Below are 13,951 nucleotides of genomic sequence, written 5' to 3'. Positions count from 1 at the left end.
GTAGATGAAGTGGGACATCTTGGTGTACAAGTACACAGGTCCCTAAAGGAAGCAGTTCAAGTAGTCAAGGTTGTAAAGAAAATATATGGAATGGTCTCCTTCATTGGCAGAGGTATAGAATATAAAGGTAAGGATATAATATTGGAATTGTATAAAACACTGGTGAGGCCACAACTGGAGTATTGTGTACAGTTCTGGTCACCACATTACAGGAAGGACGTAATTGCTCGGGTAAGAGTGCAGGGGAGGTTTACAAGAATGTTGCCAGGGCTAGAAAAGTGTTACTACGAGGAGAGATTGGATAGGTTGTTTTTTTTCCCCTTGGAACAAAAAAGGCCGAGGGGTGATTGGACTAGGTGTACAAAATTATGAGGGGAAGAGATAGAATGGACAGGATAAAACTGTTTCACTTGGTGGAGAATTCGAGAACCAGGGGACACAGATTCAAGGACAAATTCCTTACCCAGGTCAAAAGATAAAGGCACCAGGAAGATTAATGTTTAATGACTTGGCACAACATGTCATTCAGTGTGATACCTGCAATTATAGCTAGCTTCAGGAGGCAGAAAGCAAGAGCAAGACAGGTGCGTCATTCTATGATTGCCCATCTCATGAACTGAATTTAGAACAGTAAATAAAATAAACCTAATTAAGCTAACAGCTACAACAAACTAACGTAGCCAAAGTTTAAAGGAAATGGAAAAGTACTGAAGAAATTAAGTTAATTAGACACTGTGAGAAATGCAGGATTCATTAATATTGAGGACTGGTATAGGTAAGAATTAGGGCCTTTGGTTCCCTTGATTTTGAGTCAAAATCAATCATGTGATTTTTTAAATGATTTGTCTCACGTCTCTTTGACAGATTAATGTTCAGGAGGTCGGTTGTTCATCAGCTAGTTCGATATTTTCTTATATGTGACCAAATATTGATTTTCAGATCTGTGAATATTCTGCACATCACCCTATGTCTTGGCTATGTTTTGGTTGTTCTTGCTGAACCAACCTTGGTGTTTCCATTTCACGAATCTAAGAGCCTCAGATATCCCTTAACTGCTTGCAACAATCTCCGATATCTATGTTATTTTGTGCAATACCGGAAAGATCTATGACTAATCCTTGTTACAGTTTCTGTCTCTTGGCCAAGCTTTTTACGGTAGTTATGTCAAGTTTCCTTTGTGGTTTGACTCTGTGTCCTGGCACTTTAGGTTTATCTTCAAGAATATGATGCTCCTGACGGGTTGATAGTCTGACCAACATTCTGCACCACCGAGACAATTTATAGAGCACGCATCCTTGTAAAATCTCTATTGTACAATAATGTGGTCCAGCAAGTGCTAGTATTTAGATCTGAGGCACATCCATGTTGTTTTCCAAACTGCTGCACTTAGAGAGAAGACGCTGGCCAGAGAGAAGAAGCTGGCCATTGAGCTTTACTCTACCAATGCATGGTGTCCCTTTACTCCACTCCATGTATTACAGTCTGTACCAATCTGAACATTGAAATTACCAAAAAGGTAGAGTTTGTCCTGGTGCGGTACTTCTCTGATCCTGTTGAGATCATTGTAGAATGCTTCTTTGACCTTGTCTGTGTGTGTCATTGTTGCTGAAGAGGGTTGCATATTAGTTTCTAACAAGACTTATTTGAAGTACTGTGTTACCCTGACATGGCCTGTGTGCAGGTTTATGACTGTAGACTGCCAGTATCATCCTCATCTTGCCCTGTGCCACGTCTCCATTGCTTGGTAGTCTGATGTGTTGGTTGATTTAATGGATAACCTGCACATTGAGTATATTTATGTGTGTGAGGTTTTGTGGAGAGCCACTCGCACCCTCTTGTCTGAGGCCGCTAATTCTGCACTGCTGGTTAGGCATGAGTGACCATGAAGTATCAGCGATGGTTCTTACATGGCTGCCTCTGGGTGTTCATATTCAGTAGGCAATCCCATGGTACCATCATGATCAGTCGGACTGCCACCAGCATAGTCGATGTTCTTGTCTTTGGCAGACCACCAGCAATGGTCATGTATGTGCTTGCAGTAGATATCCATGTGCAATGTGCCAAGATCAGCAGCCAGGTCATTTACCTTGTAATCCTGGCTCTCATTGAGGGGGAGACTCTGGAATTTGAGGTTGTGAGATAGGAGTGAAAGCACAAAATATGAGTGGTCGAATGGATGGCCACATGAAAGCACTGGGAAACATGAAGCATAATTCCCTTATGCTCACCACTGGTCACAAGGAGCTCCGTGGTAGAAGAAGACTGTGGAATGTGATGGAATGCACATTACCCTCTAATTAATCTTTTCTCTTAGACAGGACAAAGATAAGTGCAGACAGAACCCAAAACTGGCTCGGAGCTACTTCTCACTGTCATATCGTTCCCTGGCACCATCTACCCGAGGAGTTGAAAGAGCCTCTGACAGCAGTGGCCGCGGTCAGTCAGAGGGTTGTGGGAGGGCCCAGTGACGCTGAGCCTCATGTTGATTATGTCCCTCTGGAGTCAGTTGCAAGGCAGCAGATGCTGGAGCGTTAGTGCGAGGTGAGGAAACATCTGGAAGAGTTTCAAGAGGCTAGGTGCACTCTGGTATTGATGATGGAAGAGTCTGCCCAGGCCATGAGTGCCACCATGCCTCTGACATTTGCGCACTTGTCTTACCCCACAGAGAGATTGGCGATCCTCATGGTGAGTCAGATGCAGCAAGCCACCCAGTGGATGCCAGAGATGTGCACAGACATGTATGCATTGGCAGTTCCATGAGCTTTCCGCAATAGCTCTTGGGCCAGAGGTGGGCAAGATGCCTGCCCTCACCACCGCACCGCACCCCCCCCCCCCCCCCCCCCGACCCCCGATCTTCTCACTCCACAGGCGAGCAGGATGGTACAGACATATCTTGAAAGGGAGGAGGAGGAGCTGCCTGATACATCTGGGGACACCTCAGTCCTTCTGTCAGTGACATCAGCACCTCACTTAGCAGTGAAGACAGAGGAAACTCTTGTACTTGAGCAAGAGTCCCTCAATATGCCAAGGCCTCTAGGCGTCAGCCAGCCAGGGGACAATGGTCAAGGACATCCCAAGCAATGGGGCAGAAAGGTCAACCTGCCTTTGCCTCAACTGCCAGTACAGTGGGAGCACAACATAGAAGCGTGTACAAGATTTAGGAAGAGCATGTACCTGGCTGCACTTAGGCCAATATAACAAAAGTAAAATACTGCAGATGCTGGAAATCTGAAATATAAACAGAAAATGCTGGAAAGACTCAGCAGGTCTGACTGCATCTGTGGAGAGAGAAACAGAGTTCATGTTTCAAGTCCGATATGACTCTTCTTCAGAGTTATGGGAGATTGCTCTGTCACACTGGAGACGGCCTTCAGATTCTTTGGTCGCAATGTGAAGACATGGAGCTTTGGTCATGAGCTTGAGCAGCACGGTAGCGCAATGGTTAGCACTGTTACTGCACAGCACCAGGGACCTGGGTTCGATTCCCAGCTGGGTCACTGTCTGTGTGGAGTCTACACGTTCTCCCCATGTCTACGTTGGTTTCCTCCGGGTGCTCCGGTTTCCTCCCACAAGTCCCGAAAAATGTGCTTGTCAGGTGAATTGGACATTCTGAATTCTCCCTCAGTGAAACAGGCGCTGTAGTGTGGCGAGTAGGGGATTTTCACAGTAACTTCATTGCAGTGTTAATGTAAGCCTACTTGTGATGCTAATAAAGATTATTATTATTGTGATATTTTGACCACCCCAGCTGATCCCAAAGGGACAGAAAATTATTGTCTTGCCCACCACCCCCAATGCCTAAAGTTAATGGATTCAGCAGGACAGCTTTCGCCTGTAGTCAAGAATGAAAATAATAGCTACAGCTCGTCCTCTCACTCCTATGTGATTCTAAAGGATAGAGAGGAGCTGGCAACAGTTCAGGCAGGCAGGTAGCACCTGGAGGTGCAGACAGTGATGACTGATTTATTGTGTAATGTTGTAGCGATGTTATTGTAACAAATTGGTGTGGCGCTACTGCCCTGTATTTGTTGCGAGTTACCTTTTTTTCTGATTAAAGGGATAGGGATTCCCAGAAAAGGTGGGGCACATCGTTTGATATAACATAGCTGCTTCAAAAGGCAGTGGATGCAGGGTCGGAATAGTTTTGAGGCAGGGGGGTTGATAGATTCTTGATGAGCAAAGGGGGGATGGTGTGGATGTGGAGTTGAGGTACAATCAGATCAGCCATAATCATATTGAATGACGGAGCAGGCTCAAGGTACTGAGTGACCTACTCTTGTTCCTAACTCATATGTTTATATGATTAGCGGTGATGGATCTTTCCATGAAAAAATGAGTCAGAAAGTTACTTATCAAGGTTTATCTCTGATTAGGGCCTGTCTCACCAGGTTATAGGAACAATTCATCTGTATTATTCTGAAATTAGTTCTCCATTCCCAATATTCAAGGTAAACTGCAGTTGTGCCTGGTTCCATTTTTGTCATTGTACGGTTCCTTTAGATTTTCTTGTACAAATACACACACACGTTATTTAAGACAGGACGAGGCATGCATGACTGATGTGTGCAACTCATGCAACTTAGTGGCAGCATTGTCTCTGTACCTGCGTAATTCTTCTTTCTCCTCTTCGTCATGTTGCTGCAGCTGAATTTGCCTGGAATTTATTAGCCTCCACTGCGTCACTTGCAGGTGAATCGATGCGCGGTCCGATAAGATATCTGGTTCCTTGATCAGGTTCCTGGATGACAACCTTTGTTCACGGAGTGAAAGTTCAAAAATAAAACACTGCCAATTCCATAAGAGGAGGTGGCAGACAGGGTGAATGTCAGGCGGTCAGGTACACAGATAAGGTAGAAGATTTTCAGCTTAAAAACACATTAAAGGTCAGGTCATCCGATATTTTACAATACAATGTAAATAAATGGAGTAAGACAAGTATTTATATTGGGCCTCTCATGGCCTCAGGATGTCCCAAAGTACCTTACAACCAATTAACTACTTTTTATGATGGACAAAGTGTATGTTATAACTGTTACGCCTGTACAGCAACTGCACGCACAATGTCAACTAGCTGCCCCTTTACTGCATCATGGATGTGTCCATTTTGCAACAGGACACATTTTGTAATAGCAACTTAAAACTGGAATTATCACATTAAAGTTGAGCCAATAATACAGGGCTCTGTTGCTCTTTAATGTGGTGAGGCTCTATTTATGATATGGTGTTATATGATGTTATGTCCCAACAGCGTCGCCATTACAGTGGGTGTTTCTATTTCTCTTACTGAACCACAAGGCTTTCCCGTATATCGATCAAATGACCACACAACCAGTTAGTTAGTCAGTTCAAGTTCAAATATGGTTTATTTATACACAAGGGTTACTTTGACATGCAAGCACAATATACTACAAGTTAAACTACACCTATCAGCTACAATAACCTATACTTCACTTCAGGGCGACCGGCGCTGTGATTGATAAGGCCGTTATCTTGATTTCACGTGGCTGGTTTGAAGAAGTGGCTCTGTCTCTGCTGGGCTCATCCGTCAGATAGCGATCGTTGGTCTTGAACTTGGCTGTCTGGTCGTTATGGCTGCAGTTGGGCTGGCACAGGCCGGATCCAAAAGAGGCTGGCACAGGCCGGGTCCAAAAGAGGCAGAACACATGGCTGTGTCCCCTTTTATCCCTCTGGGATTTCACGCTCTTTGGGGTGGTCCTTGATCTTGGACCCAATAGTTCGACAGGGCTCTGACCACTGCCTTCGATTTTGGCCAATAAAGGGGCGGGTGCCTTGGTGGCTGGACGGGTCCTTAGCGGACATTGACCTTGGCAGTTGGGCTCTCTGTGTTGAAGTCAATAATTTCCTGCTTCTGGACTGCAGTAGAAAGATTCAACAACGCTCGTTAAGGCAAAATAACAAGGCTTTATTTACAAAATGACTGCTTGCAGTAATGAGGTCAGAGAGCAGTTATTACCACTGCTGATTCTTTCCCAAGTCTGCGCTTTTACAGAAAATCAGTTCTGTATTTATACATTATCATTATCAAGATTGCATGACTACAGCTTAGTCAGGAATTCGATCAGAAGTAGAAACGGAAGCAATTTCATGAACCTGCTGACCTCCAAGGACTCTTTGTCTCATCACTCATACCATTATCTTGTCCTTTGATAGAACATTAAAAGGTCGGAGGAGGCTCATCCATTCCTTATCTTGTCTTATTCATACCGCCCTGGGTTATGACGAGTTAGCCTTATCAAAAATTACAGAGGTCAGGCATTTTAGAATAGCTTGACCTTCGCTAATCTTATTCATGCTTTAGGTTATGCGGAGTCAGCCTTTCTTACATTGTACCAACTAGCTGACCAGTCTTCCCATTGACCAGTTTTCCCATCATGCCATTACTTAATTCGTACAACATCACATCTGAGTAAAGGGAACGGCGCCGATCAGTCTGTGGCTGTACCGGTTTCTTGATTGGAGTCCTATTGTTTTGGGGAACGGGCCATTAAAATGCAAACAAGCGGGGGTTTTGATCAGGTCTAGCTACCTGCGTTTCAAATACACAGAAGCTCCGTATCTGTCTGAGTCCTGGGTTGAACATAATTCCCATGGTCCTTTGCAGGTGGCCATCTCAGTTGGCTACATCTCTAACCTATTTACTTTCACACATGAGATGTTCCATTAATTAAATTAATCTCGAACATGGAACTGCCTGATTGCCATAAAAACCCATCTAGTTCACTACTATCCTTTAGGGAAGGAAATCTGTTGCCCTTTCATGGTCTGGCCTAAATGTGACCCCAAAACCACAGCAATGTGCTTGATTCTTAACTGCCCTCTGAAATAGGCTAGCAAATTGCGTAGTTGTACCAAACAATATGAAAAACAATAAGAATATATAATTGACCACTCAATATTGACAGAGGCAGCAACGTGAAAAAGGCACATCCAGCTCAGTCAACCCTGTAAGGTTCTGCTCACTAACATCAGGGGACTGGGACCAAAATTGCAAGAACTATTCCACAGGCTAGTTAAATAACAGCCTGACATAGTTATGCTCCATGAATCATTACATCAGCCTACTTCCCAGACTCCTCCTTCATCATCCCTTGGTATGTCCTGTTCCAGCAGTGATCTTGGGAGTTCTCAACAATGACTCTGGATTCCACAAAGTCTCATGGCATCAGGTCAAACAAGAGCAAGGAAATCTCCTGCTAACTACGACTACTGCCCTCTCCTTGATTGACCTCTGCTATGACCAGACCACCTTCCTTACCCTCCTACAGATCTGCCCTCCATGCACCATCATCAACCTCCGTTCCAACCGAACCCCTTTTCTTAGCCTACCCAGTCGACCCCTGCTCTAACCCTTCCTCCTTAGCCCCATCCTGGTTGAACCTCAACTGATCAACTCTGATTGACTTCTCCCCCCTCCCCCACAATCAAACTTTGTTCTGGTGAATGTCACCCCTAAGTCAACTACTACAGACAATTGCCAGAGGCTGGGATGAAGTCGATAGCTGGAGGAATGAAGTTTGTAATGAGGATCAAAGTCAATAATATCTTTCCTTCCACTGGTCCTTGCTACATTTAGTTGGAGGAAATTTTTGCTCATCCAGTAACGGACGTCAGAGAAGCTGCCACAATAATTAAGCCGCATTGAAAGGATCAGGAGAGGTGTTGGTGAGGTAGAGCTGAATGCCATCAGGGTACGCATGCAAACGAATGTTGTGTTTTTGAATGATGTTGCAGCAGGAAAGCTGGTAGATAAGAAACAAGATGGTGCAAAGCAGAGATCCTTGAGGGACACCAGTGGTAACACTGCGGGAGCAGGAAGAGAAACCATTGAAACTGACTGTAGCTATGATTGGATAGATAAGAACAAAGCTACATGTGAGCAGTCCCACCCAACTGGAAGACAGTGGAGGGGCCTTGGAGGTGGGTGGGGAGGTCAATCATTTTGAAGGTTGCAGCCAGGTCAAGATCAATGAGGAGTGGTAGTCTACCTTTGTCACAGTCACATAAGATGTAATTTGTGACTTCAATAAGAACAGCTGTGGTAATGTGGCAAGGGTGGAAACCTGATTGGAGGGATTCAAATTATGGAGTTTCGGGAAAGATGGGCATTGCTTTCGGAGGTGGCAACACATTGAGTGCTTTGGACAGATGGGGTCAAGCGTGGTTTGTTTTTAAATAAAAACAGAAAATGCTGTAAAAACTCAGCACATCTGGCAGCATCTGCGGCGAAAGAAACAGAGTTAAAGTTTTGAGTCCAATGTGACACCTTTTTGGAACTTCGCTTTGAAAACAAACCTGTGATTTAGCTTCATATGGAATACTGGGGTATGTACCATTGCTCCACATCCCTTAACACCTGTGGACAACAAACAAATTATCCATCTCAGATTTAAATGAACAATTGACCTACCATCAACTGTTGTTGCACAGAAAGTTCCAAACTTCTCCCAGATGTTAGAGGCCATTATAAGAGATGTATTAGTGGAGAATTTAGAAATACATAATATGGAACTTCTGCTGGCAAGGATGTGCTGGGCAGTCGCAGGAAAGGTGGCTCTACTCTTGGAAACTCCAAATTAAACACTTTTAGCCCGAAAAGTGGCCGCTGTGACAACACCCCCCCCCCAACCTCCCCCCCCCCCCCCCCCCCCCCCCTCGCCACCCCAGAAAACCATCACATATCCGAAGATATGCCCACGAACCAACAAAATGTCTGAAGAGAGAACAAGGGCAGCAATAGCTAGGAAAGAAAGGAAGAGCTGCGGACACGAGGAGCGAGGCAGAACAAGATATGGCGGAGCGAATGGAACCGCTGATACAAACGGTGGCTTACCCACCAATAGGAGCTCCTACCACAGGACCTCCTAAAACACAGAGACGCCATAAAAAAATAAATGTTGCCAATGGTAAAGTCGGCAGACGCCCTGGCCCTCTTCAAAGAGGCGCTGGAGAGACGGAGCGTTGACTGGAGGGGCAGGAGACAAGGGTGCGAGAACCCGAGAGGGCGGCCGCCAACCAGGGAGACTGGATCGCCTCACTGGAAGCAGAGGTCGCAAGGTCAATGGCGGCCCGGGATGTGCTCAAGGGGAAGGTGGACAACCAAGAGAACCTCAGAATTGTGGGACTGCTGTAGGGCACCGAGGGCAGGAACCCAACCGAGTACATGGCCTCGATGCTGGGTAAGCTGGAATAAGCTGGGTAAGCTCCAGAAGACAATAGGGCCTACAGGTCACTCCAGCAGAGGCCCAAGGTAGGAGAACTACCACGGGCCATCATCACCAAGCTCCATAGATTTCAAGACCAGGAGCGGATCCTGAGCTGGGCACGGTATAAGCAGTCCTGCATGTGGGAAGGACACATGATCCGTGTGTACCAAGACATTGGGGCCAACCATGCCAAACACTGGGCCGAATTTAACGGAGCCAAAAGAGCTCTATTTAAAATCAAGGTGCGATTCTGAATGTTATACCCGGCCAAACTGTGGGTGATTTACCAGAACGAGGAACATTAGTTTATCGTGCCAGGTGAAGCAGAGGGGTTCATCCGCAAGAATGGGCTGGGAAAGCCACAGAAGCACAAATGGACCAGGGTCAAGGATAAATTTACTTTGCTTTGGTGTGAGTGAATGTCCGAGAGGGGAGGGGAGAGGGCAGAAGGGGAACAAACCGGAAAGGGGGGGGGGGATAGAAAAAGAAATGGGTGGGGAATGGAGATGCCACTCCCAGGGCGGGGCCACCACACTGGCGAATATTCTAGCACAGACCATTAAGTGGAGAGGGGGTGCCGCGGAGCAGCTCCTGACAGGGAGGGAGTGCCTGGCAGAAGTGGGGGGCACAACACTAGGCAGGGGGAAGGGGGGGGAAACCAGGGTGGGGAGGGGAGGTGGGAGGGGGAGCCCACAGGGGCACCAGGGGAGGGGGAATAGTGGGGATAGATAGACCCAGGTGGGTAATCGGGGAATAGAGGGGATTAGAATGCTGGTTGCAACAGGTTGCTCATGGCGACAGCAGGAACAAAGGACAAATGACGGCCGTCGAGGATGGTGCCAAAACAAAGGGAAACCCCCGATGAGCAGGGACACATCCACATGGTGGGCATGGCTGACCCCGCAGCGGGGGGGGGGGGAGCGGGGGGGACAGACACACCCCATCAGGATAGTCACCTGGAACGTCAGGGGTCTTAATGGCCCAGTGAAAAGATCCAGAGTCTTCGCCCATCTGAAAAACCTGAGGGCCGATGTAGTCTTCCTCCAAGAGACACACCTGAGGGAGAAGGACCGATGGAGGGTAGGAAAGAATTGGATAGGCCTACAAAGTGTGCTCCCCCCAGTGAGCCAGAGAAGACACAGCCAGAGTGAGACACAGCGGAGAGTGAGTCTGGGAATTTGAAGCTAGGTGGGAATTCAAAGCTGGGTGGGGAGGAGGTGCTTTTTATGCCTGGTAAGTGACTGGTAAGTAGTTTTCCTTTTCATTTGTATATTTATTTATTTTTTCTTTCATTTTTTGGAATTGTAGTTGTATAAGTTAACCTAAGGTTTAAGACATGGCAGGAGATCGCAGACTCGTGTCATGCTCCTCATGTCCGATGTGGGAGCTCAGGGACACGTCCACTGTCCCTGGCTCCTTCACGTGCAAGAAGCGTGTCCAGTTGCAGCTCCTGTTAGACCGAGTGACAGCTCTGGAGCTGCGGATGGACGCACTTTGGAACATCCGCAATGCTGAGGACGTCGTGGATAGCACGTTTAGCGAGTTGGTCACACCGCAGATGGAAGTTACTGAGGGAGATAGAAAATGGGTGACCAAAAGACAGAGCAAGAGTAGGAAGGCAGTGCAGGTGTCCCCTGCCGTCATCTCCCTGCAAAACAGATATACCGCTTTGGATATTGTTGAGGAAGATGTCTCACCAGGGGAAGGCGGCAGCAGCCAGGTTCATGGCATCATGGCTGACTCTGCTGCGCAGTAGGGCAGGAAGACGAATGGCAGGGCTATAGTGATAGGGGACTCAATCGTAAGGGGAATAGACAGGTGGTTCTGCGGACGCAATCGAGACTCCAGGATAGTATGTTGCCTCCCTGGTGCAAGGGTCAAGGGTGTCTCGGAACGACTGCAGGGCATTGTGGAGGGGGGAGGGTGAACAGCCAGCTGTCGTGGTGCACACAGGCACCAACGATATAGGTAAAAAATGGGACGAGGTCATACAAGCTGAATTCAGGGAGTTAGGAGTTAAACTAAAAAGTAGGACCTCAAAGGTAGTAATCTCAGGATTGCTGCCAGGCCACGGGCTAGTCAGAGTAGGAATGTCAGGATAGATAGGATGAATGCGTGGCTCGAAAGATGGTGCAAGAGGGAGGGATTCAAATTCCTGGGCCACTGGAACCAGTTCTGGGGGAGGTGGGACCAGTACAAACCTGACGGTCTGCACCTGGGCAGGACTGGAACCGATGTCCATGGGGGGGTGTTTGCCAGAGCTGTTGGGGAGGGTTTAAACTAATGTGGCAGGGGGATGGGATCCAATTTAGAAAGTCAGAGGAAGGTAAGACGGGGCCAGAAACAAAAGCAGTAAGGGGGAAAGTGTAAGGCAGAGAAGCCATAGTCAAAAATCAAAAAGGGCCACAGTACAGGATGCAGTGACTGAGGAGAGTGTGAAAAGGGAGGTGGCCAATGCAGGATTGAGGTTGTTGTACCTAAATGCGCGCAGTATACAGAACAAGGTAAATGAGCTTGTTGCGCACATGGAAATTGGCCGGTACGATGTTGTGGGCATCACAGAGACGTGGCTGCAAGGGGATCAGGGCTGGGATCTAAATATCCAAGGATATACGTCCTATCGAAAGGACAAGCAGATGGGCAAAGGGGGCAGGGTTGCATTGTTAGTAAGGAATGAAGTTAAATCAATAGCAAGGATCAATATAGGATCAGAAGGCAGAGAATCTCTGTGGGTAGAGTTGAGGAATCGCAAAGGTAAAAAGACCCTGATGGGAGTTACGTACAGGCCCTCTAGCAGTAGTCAGGGTGTGGGGCAGAAAATAAATCAGGAGATAGAAAGGGCATGTAAAAAAGGCAATATTACAATAATCATGGGGGACTTCAATATGAACTGGGTGAACAGGTGAACTGGGAAAATCAGGTTGGTAGTGGATCCCAAGAAATGGAATTTGTGGAATGTCTAAGAGATGGTTTTTTGGAGCAGCTTGTGACAGAGCCTACTAGGGAACAGGCAATTCTGGATTTGGTGATGTGTAATGAGGCAGACTTGATTAGGGAACTTAAGCTGAAGGAACCCTTAGGGAGCAGTGACCACAATATATGATCGAATTTACCCTGCAGTTTGAGAGGGAGAAGCTGTAATCAGATGTAACGATATTACAATTAAATAAGGGTAACTACAAAGATGAGGGAGGAGCTGGCCAGAGTTGATTGGAGAAGAAGCCTAGCAGGGAAGACAGTGGAACAGCAATGGCAGGAGTTTTTGGGGATTATTAGGGAGGCACAACAGAAATTCATCCCAAGGAGGAGGAAACATGCTAAGGGGAGGACAAGGCATCCATGACTGACGAGGGTAGTCAGGGTCAGCATAAAGGCTGAGGAAAAAGCATACAACGTGATGAGGATTAGTGGGAAACCAGAGGATTGGGAAGCCTTTAAAAGCGAGCAGAGGACAACTAAATAGGAATAAGGGGGGCGAAGATGAAGTACGAGTGCAAGCTAGCTAGTAATATAAAGGAAGATCGGAAGACATTTTTTCAATATATAAAAGGTAAGAGAGTGGCAAAAATAGACATTGGACCACTAGAAAATGTGGCTGGAGAAGTAATAATAAGGAACAAAGAAATGGCAGATGAACTGAATAGTTACTTAGCATCAGTTTTCACGGTGGAAGACACCAGTGGGATGTCAGAGCTCCAGGAGAACCAGGGGACAGAGGTGAGTGCAGTGACCATTACTAAAGAGAAGGTTCTGGGGAAACTGAAAGGTTTGAAGGTGGATAAGTCACCTGGACCGGATGGACTACACCCCAAGGTCCTAAAAGAGATAGCTGAGGAAATTGTGGAGGCATTGGTGATGACCTTTCAGGAATTACTGGAGGCAGGAATGGTCTCAGAGGACTGGAAGGTGGCTAATGTAACACCACTGTTTCAGAAGGGAGGGAGGCAGAAGATGCTCCTCCACCTTCAGTCTCAACGACTTGCATAGGTCCTCCAAGATCCCCACCTCTGCCTCCAGGGACATGATCCGATCGCTCTGGTGAGACACCACCTTCTCCTCCTCTCGTAACATCACCTCTTGTGCCTCAAGGCACAATATGGTCCATTTGATCCTCGCAGAGGTGCTACTGCTCCCTCAATGGCCTTTAACTAGTCGCCGTACATCACCTTCCTTTGCTGGCGAAATACGTCTTTGGTGAAGGCCATCACCCACTCCATCTTGGCCTTTCCCACGGACGATGGCCCTACCTTCCCCCTCCGCCATTCTCATAATTGTGGCTGCATTACGGATCCCCTCCAATTCCTTAGCCAAGTCTTTAACTGTATTTTTTGTTGAATGTGGTAGCCAGTAGACATGCCAATCTTGGGGAGAACCTCTCCCTCTACACCTTCTGCACCACTACTTTCCTGCCGGAGCTACCCCGCTAATGGGTATAAAATGCCCAAACCAGCGCCTTCGAGCTGCAGCTGCCCTGTGTGTGACCACTCACTACATCGCCGCCACCATAAGTTGCATTCGTCAACAGATCTGATTGGACCACCTGAAGTCGTGCCCAACCCTTGTTTGTTAGAACTGCTCACTATTTACAGATTGCTCTGGAATTCGAAGGTAACCTTTGTGTCTCCATTGCAATTAGTTATCTAATGCCAGTCTCCTGTGCCTCCTCTACCCTCACCACCAATAACAAATGCAAGAATCTTATACACTTTCTGGTTACAAGTTCGATT

This window comes from Scyliorhinus torazame, chromosome 3 (genome assembly GCF_047496885.1).
Source record: "Scyliorhinus torazame isolate Kashiwa2021f chromosome 3, sScyTor2.1, whole genome shotgun sequence".
Classification (NCBI taxonomy): Eukaryota; Metazoa; Chordata; class Chondrichthyes; order Carcharhiniformes; family Scyliorhinidae; genus Scyliorhinus; species Scyliorhinus torazame.
The sequence above is the reverse complement of the archived record's forward strand: the minus strand, read 5'-3'. Positions refer to the sequence as shown.